Genomic DNA, 8328 nt, shown 5'->3' with positions numbered 1-8328 from the left:
AAGAAGCCACAAAAAACCAGGACAAAAAAAGTTGAGGGGAAATAAAAGTGATCATCTCACTGCTCTTAAACCAGCTTATTTCTTCTACAGCAGTTTTTTACCTAAAAGACAAGAAAGGAAGATGAATTGGAACACATATAGTAGGATATTCAGAGATGGTGATTGCTTCTGTTTAGTATGACTTACACAGGGACAGAGTATTAACAGCTTTTGCAAATGAGAGACATAACATTTAAAAATCAATACAAGTGTGAAATCAGCACATGTAAAAGAGGAATCTATTAAAAAACCCCATTAAAGAGTATCAATGATGATGTACTTGTCATTCTTGTCATTCTTGCCTCTATATATTTTTAGTCCATGTTCTCCTGCAAGTCCCTTGTCCCCAGTTTTACCCTAGTTAGTTGGAAAAAATGAAATTAAAATCTGACAAGAAGCTCTTCTGTTAAAAAAACCAAGCTTCTCAAGTAATGATGACAGCATTTTCCCTCTGAAACACAAGGATATGGAATAAATAAATTAGTCATAGATTTGTGTAAAAAACTCAAACCAATTTTGCACAGTAAAATAATTGACTAGTCAATAAATTTTACTGGAGAAAAGGAAAATGAGACGCAGCTGTTACTTTACTGCAGCATCATAAGATAACAAAAGACTTGCAACATCTTGTTTCACAGAACTGAAAGTAGTCCTCCTTTTAATCTGCCACAACTATCCTGTTGACTGGTGTGTTTTCTCCAAGTAATACTGTCTGTGGCAGAAGTAGGCTGCTTCCAAAGTGTGATTTATCTACTTGTTTACTGAAGCACACACTGATTTCCCATGAGAACACTGAAGAGCTGTCAGTTCAATTTATTTAACAAAACTTCTAATTGCTCCCTAATTGCTGTGTAAGCACAAATCTTTGAGAAGATATTAGCAGACAATTTCTGTGCACAGAACATTGAAAATGTCCAGTGATATCAACAAGAACAAGAATCTGGCAGATTTTCTTCATCTGTGGGGGAAGGCATATCAGTCAGAAAACTGTGGAAACATGAAGCACTTCTTACTCTTGTTTATCTCATATAAAAATGACAACTTACCAGAAAGCTTTGGGTCAGAGGTCTGCACACAGTGTCACCAAACCATGGCGTTCAGCAGAGCGAACTAGCTTTTTCTGTTGTGATAGCTCTGCATCCACAGAGAGTACAGATGTTAGGAAGCCTTATTGTTTGAAGCCTAAAGTGTAGCACCAATTTCACAGATCAGCCCTATTTGTGCAATTTTCATTGTTTTCAGAATTGACTGAGGTTTCATACTTCACATTCAGCCTGAAAAAATTAATTCAGTCTTTTGTTTGGCTAAATTATTCCAACAGATTGTGAAAATCAGTTTACTTACTATGTTTTAAATTAAATACACAATTATACAGAATATTTGAGAATGCCATGAAGGCTGCAGGAAGTGTGAGCATGAACAACAAAAATTCCAACTGCTCTTGAAAGCAAGTCCTTACAAAAGCCCCTGTGCCACAGCACTTGGAACAAGAGACACAAACAGAAAGAAAACCAAGGAGCAAAGGTATTTCATCTCCTAGGAACTAAAATTATTATAATTATTAGATTAATAGCATCAATTAATACTTGATCGTTTCTGTATGACCAAATATATGACCTTTCATCTTTTTTGTCTTAGCTTACTGGAAGAAAAATTATTGTTATGAAAAACATTCAGACTTCAATCCTCAGCTGGTTGCACATCCAGTACCTTATAATTAAACAACATAGCATGCTTTCAGTATATTCATTACTGGAAGACTCTTAGTTCCTGGTTCTTCCGTCCTTTTTGACCCCAAAAAATCAACATGTACAAAAAAGCTCAGTTAACACACACAAATCATTAATGTGAGGGGTTTTTTCCACTTGTGACTATTAAAAATGTTTACCTGAGGTCCTTTGTATCCCTTTTTTCATTGCAAGTCACTGTAACCAGGCTGTTCACAATTGATCTGTTTCTAAATAACAACAAATCTTTTTCTCGTTAAGGCTTTTCTGTGTGACCTAACAGACTGTAATATGTCAGGATCCATTCTATCAAAAATGTTTAACTTTTTCTTGACATCTTTCTCCTATGTGTAACATACTTCCTTGATATATATATATATATATATATATATATATATATATATATACACCTGCATATACAGATATCAATGAAGATTCCAGAAGGTCCATCTATTCAGTCTGATTTCAGCATTGAACACTGCAGACACAGAAAGAACTAGCAATCCATACAGCAAAAACAATTCAAAGTCAGTAGTCCTGAAATTATACAGTGGTAGTACTCTTGAAATAAAATCTTGTGTATGGACATTAAAAATTCTTTTCATACTGTAGTCACCAGAAAAGACGTGCTAAGCACTAGGCCTTGTGGTAGAAGCTGACACAAATAAATGAAAAATGAAATTTTAAATATCTAAAAATAATTACATGCAAGCTATAAATACCTAAAACTTGCAGTTTTTTCTGTGCAATATTTGGAACATATATAGCTCTGTGTATTCTTCAGCACTTCTATAAGGACAGAAAGGGTAAGAAAGTTTTATCTGGAAGTGAGTTACCAAGTAGTTATTTTAGAGCATTGCATACTCCTGATAAAGATTACTACAACAATCTTAGCTGTTTTTTCCCCTGTCCTACACTGGCCTCTTCTACTGAATGTATACCCCATTTTCAAAACCACCCACTAGCTATTCATCAGTAGTTTGCCCTTTTTCAGAAGAGCAAAAAGTATTTTATGTCCTATAATATCTCTTCTGATAGAAATTCTAACAAAAGCAAGTGCAAATAACTTTTTGTTACAAAGTTGTGCCTTGTGCTTGAGAGTTTATTAAAGACATTTCTCACAGGGACAGTTTCATGAAATAGCCATACTATTGTCCTTAAATCCAAACCCTGACCAATAAAAGATGACTAAATGTTACTGATATCCAAAGTCACCCTTTTCTTCTTTCTTTCCAGGAATCCCAAGAGATCTCTTAGAGACAAAATATGGTATGTTATTTCATTTTTACCACTCAGCAACTTTGAGGTCAAGAAGGCAAAAAAAAGGAAATAATGTCTTTCTTCTCCTCTAATTCCATCACCCCCATCTTCACCATTGTTCCCTAAATAATAAACATGTGCATGAATTTTTTACATAAACAACCAATCAAATAGAAAAAATAAAAGAATACAAAACACCTAAACACAGGAATTAATGCTTGCATTTATATTTCCCATGTGTTTCCTAGGCAAAACCACAAAGAGAGCACCGCAGCAGATATCTGCACACAAGAAAAGTAACATTGATGTAATACTCACTGACATCTCTGCAAAACTCTCAAAATCTTCAATAATTGCAAGAGAGAACCCTGAAGAATACTGCATTCACAGATTCAGATTGTCTAGAGTAGTACTGTACATTTTCCCCAACAAATCCTTGCATCCATTAAAAGAAAAATGATGCCAAAAGTTAGAAAAACATGTAATAAAAACATTGAAGAATTATTCTAAATCGCGATTACACAGGATTTTCAGAATTTTTGTTTAATCTTTAGACCTCTTTTACCTGGATATCCCCCGTTACCTTGTCTTCCCATTGGTCCTGGTGGTTCTCTCTGAGCATGCTCTCTGAGGGGGGTGAAAAGAATGGCCACAGTCAGAAAGCTGAAGAAGCTGCTCTAACCATGCATGTGTACCAGGAAGAGCCAGCTCTATCGAAGTCCAGATGCACTCTGATTTTTTTTCTCTAATATGAAGGAAAGTGGAAAACACAACTAGCCACCTATTAATCAAACAGTAACTATTTTTAAAAATGTGTTTTGAAGTTATTAACAAATGCACTCAATAAATGGGCATGTTTGTGATTTCAGGAAGGCTGGGTGCCTTATATTGCTATACCACTATTTTTCAAAAAAGGTTTTCATCTTCTTTTTAAAGTAATATGTGATGAAAATCTTTTTACAGAGTATTGAGTGGTTACTTCAGTTCCACTAATTTTAGTGGGAGTAAGTCTGTGCTCTAATATTTGATTTATGTGAACTTATTTTAGTTGAGAAGAATCCATTTCTATGAGTTTACTGATGACAGAACATTTGCTGCAAAAAAATGTTTATTTTGCAGGATTACTAGTATACTATTTACTAAAGATATATGCATAAAAACACATATATGTGTATTCAAGTCATTAGGAAAAAATTGTCAGTGCAAACTACTGCAATGCAATATTTCTGAACATAAAGCTGGTAACTCTTTTAAAACTTCAGCAAGGCTACAGCCAAGAACCTAACTTCCTCATGAGCTCAGGCTCTGCTGATCCAATGACTGGATGAGTCTCCACCACTCCATTATAGATACTGGGGGCAATCTAGGCACAGCTGAGATAGGGAGGCAGAACAAGAACAGGGATAAGATAATTGCAACATGGTCTTCAACTACGAGAACATCTTTTTTGCAAGAGCTGGCAGTTCTGACTTTCAACTTCAATTTTAGTAGTTATAGAGTTGGCTCTTGAGGGCCCTTCAGACATGCCCTTTCTTGGGGCTGTGGCTGCTAGCACTGCCTTGCCTTGGGAATTCTGTGGCAGCTCAGGGATTTCTTGTCAAAGAAAGTGAAAAGATAAGAGAATCCCAGAACTTAAAGCTGTGGATTAAACTAGATGAGAAAACTAATTAAAGAAGAGGAATTATATGGTATTCCCCCCTAAGATCCCGCTAGAGAACAATGTCCTTCACGTCTCTATTACAGTAAACCCTTGACTTCCCTTGCTGTAGATTGCAGTTAATTGGTTTTTCCTGTGTTGTCAGCTTTTCTACAAGTTAGCAATAAATGTCTGGAAAGGTGTAATACACAGCCTTCTTCAAAGAAGTGTTTTAATTTGAAGATCAAGCAGTGTCTGGTTTTCATAATCAAGTACCATATTTCTCAGATGAAACTTGTATGATCTTCCATTAGACACACTGAAGAGCTAAGGTATTTCTTTTTTCTTATTTATTCTTTTTTTTTTTTTTCTTTTTTTTTTTTTTCAGAAGGCAAGAATGGGATTTGGAAGTAAAAAGATTTTCCCTAAGATCTTAAAAACTGCTGACAGACACTCCTGGAACATGAAACATGCACTCAGCCAGAAAGTAATCAATCTTGGCAGAAAAGGGTCATACAAAATGCTTCACTACCTATTTGACTCAAGAAACAGTGGATGTACATGACAAAGGTGTCTGTTGTCCAGAAGGTGCATTCAGGTTTGATGTGAGTTGGACTGTGCCAGCTGCCTCCGAAGTCATTGGGATCTCTTTTTTTGCTTCCTGTGAGAGACACAGTGATGTACACCTGCAAACAGGCTGTCCTGCACAATTGTTGGAGAGCAGCACTGCCATGAGGTGGCCAAAAAACTTGCCCCAGAGGTTCAGAGACTGTTTGGACACTCTCTTCTTTCATCTCCTGCGCAAGGTCAGGTCCCAAGAGCAGAATATATAGCATGCAGGAAAGAGCACATAGAACAGTCTCTGAAGGTAAAACAGTCAGGGAATATTGACCTTGGCAAAGCAAAGGTGATACCAATGAGCAGAAGGTGTCACCTAGAAGATCTTACATCTGCAGAGACACCTCCTTTGACCAAGGACCCCAAAGTGATGTTACTGTCAAACCAGTTTCTTGGCTCCTGAAAACTCTTGGATTTTGTGGAGAGCCTGGTTCAAGAAAGATAGGTGCCTTAAAGAAATATAGAAGCCTGCTGTAAAAGCAGCCTTTCCCAGGCTTGATCCTGTAAATAATTAGGTTCTCAGCTACCTTTTATATAAACAACAAGATTGTCAGACCATTCTGTCCTTGGCTGCTACTGGGAACAGACAGTCAGTCTGGGAATAGATATGAAGGTTTTGGGAACCTTCCATATCAGGGTGAGAACACTGATCTTGGTTTCAGTAAACTAACTTCAGGTATTGTAAACAAAAGGAGGAGCTGAAGTTTTCTCTACAGCCTGTCAGGAGCTCAGATTTTGCAATATGCATGAACTTAATTAACACGGTTATAAAAAGTGCTGGATTGATGAATAAACCGGAGTCAGATGCTGAACAAGGAAGTTGGGTCTCTCCCTCCATCTTCAATAGGATTTGTCATTGATGGACAGCCTGATATAACATTAAACACAGCTTCAGGCACTTGGACAGTTCCTTCACCTGACAGGCTTGACAGAGATCTGAACTATGACTATCCAGGCATGAAATTATTAGCCTCTACAAAACTCTATCAAAGACTGCTACCAGATTTCGACAGTAGCTCAAGATTTGCTCAGAGATTTGTCCTAGTTGAGGGGAAGAGTTGAGACAGGTAAGAATGGCTGATGACGACTGTAACATAATCCATCTACAGAACTGCAGTTTTACGTAGGGCTTTCAAAAGGGCACAGAGAATCTATTTGGTCTAGAAACAGACCAAAAAATTTGAACATCAAGAAAGTTGGTCCCTTGGAGAGAAGAGTTCATATTGGAGCAGATTTGATGGCAGGACTGGTGATGCTGTAGGGGTCCCATTCTGGAGCAGCCTCTCCTTCAAAGGACTGCACTGTGTGGGAGGGACTCCACACCAGAGCAGGGAAAGAGTATGAGGAGTGGCTTGGTGGTCATCTGGCATACAGATATGGTAAACCCACCACCTGCAGGGGTGGAGAATTTTCTGGTGTTTGTTGGCTGGGGTAAAGCTGATTTTCTTCACAAGAGCTGGTATGGAGGTCTGCTTTGTGTTTGTGATGAAAACAGTGTTGATAATTCAGGGATGTTCTGGTTATTGCAGAGCAGTGCTTGCACAGAATCAAGGCCTCACCCCGCCACGCCATCAAGAAAGCTGGAGGTGCACAACAAAGTGGGAGGGGGCACAGCTGGAACAGCAGATCCCCACTGATCTAAGGGATGTTCTATACCACATGGCAACATGCTCAGCATCTAAAGCTGAGGAAGATCAAAATGGGAGGTGTTCAGAATGATGCCATTTTTCTTCCCAAGTAACCATTACACATGAGGTAGCCCTGCTTCCTAAGGGTGGCTGAACTGCCTCCCCATGGGAGTGGTAAATAAATTCCTTGTTTCACTTTCCTTGCATGCATGGCTTTTGCTTTAACTGTTAAACTGCCTTTGTCCCAACCTTTGAGTTCTCTCCCTTGCATATTCCCAATTCTCATCCTTGGCTGCATGGGGCTTAGTTGCTGGCTGGGGTTAAACCATGGCAATCCTTTCTAGCTGTGGGGACTAGTGTACAATGGGTTTCTCTTTGCCTGAGGTAGGAATAACCCACACAGTTTGCCTCAGCACATTTTTATTTGTGCTACAGGAATTCTATCCCCTTCTACAGTATGTAAATTTTTGACTGGTCAAGGCCAGTCTGATTCCCTAGTGTTCACTAACCAGACGGCCTTCACTAAATGCCAAATGCCAGTATTTGAAGACCCCACTATCCAGTGCTCTCAGTGTCATCTTTAACAATCCATTACACTGTTTGATTTTTCCAGAGGCATGATTAGGAATGTGATACACCCACTCAAATACCATGTTCTTTGGCCCAAGAGTCTATGAGACCGTTTAGGAAATGAGTTCCAATGATTAATTTCTTTCTGAAATACTTTGTCCCGTAAGACTTGCTTCTCAAGTGGCAGTGGCATGCAGCACAGGGTATGTTTCCAGCCATCTGGTGGTTGCTGCCACCATTTTAAGAATGTGGCTCTTGCCATCGCAGGTTTGCAGGAGTGTGATACAGTCAATATGCCACACATCCTCATGCTTACATTTCAGACACTGTCCTCTGTACCAAAGACGTTTCAACAGCTTGGTTTGCTTAATTGCAGTGCATTTTTCACATCCATGGATAATGTCTCTGCCTAAGTCCACTCCTCAGCCATGAGCCCACCTCTAGACTGCATCTCTTCCTTGGTGTCACAAGGTGTCATGGACCCACTGAGATAGTAATAACTCATACTTACATTGCCAATCCAAATCCACCTGAGCCACTTCAGTCTTGGCAGCTGCTGGTTATTCTTATGTACTTCAGTGGCCTGACTCTTGCGTAATATGAGCATCTACATGACACGCCTGCACAATCAGATTCTCCACAGAGGCAGCAGTATTTTACCACAATGTGGCAGCCCTGATGAGCTTAGCCCCATGCTGCCAGTTATCCTGCTTCCATTGCTGCAGCCAGGCCCACAGGGCACTTGCTAGCACACAGAAATCATTATAAAGTGTTGACTACTTTTCCTATTCAACAGCATCTAAAGCCAGCTGGATGGCTTTGACTTCTGCAAATTGATTTGATTCACCTC

The sequence above is a fragment of the Zonotrichia albicollis genome, chromosome 1 (assembly GCF_047830755.1).
Source record: "Zonotrichia albicollis isolate bZonAlb1 chromosome 1, bZonAlb1.hap1, whole genome shotgun sequence".
NCBI classification, from domain to species: Eukaryota; Metazoa; Chordata; class Aves; order Passeriformes; family Passerellidae; genus Zonotrichia; species Zonotrichia albicollis.
Note: the sequence above shows the minus strand (reverse complement) of the source record.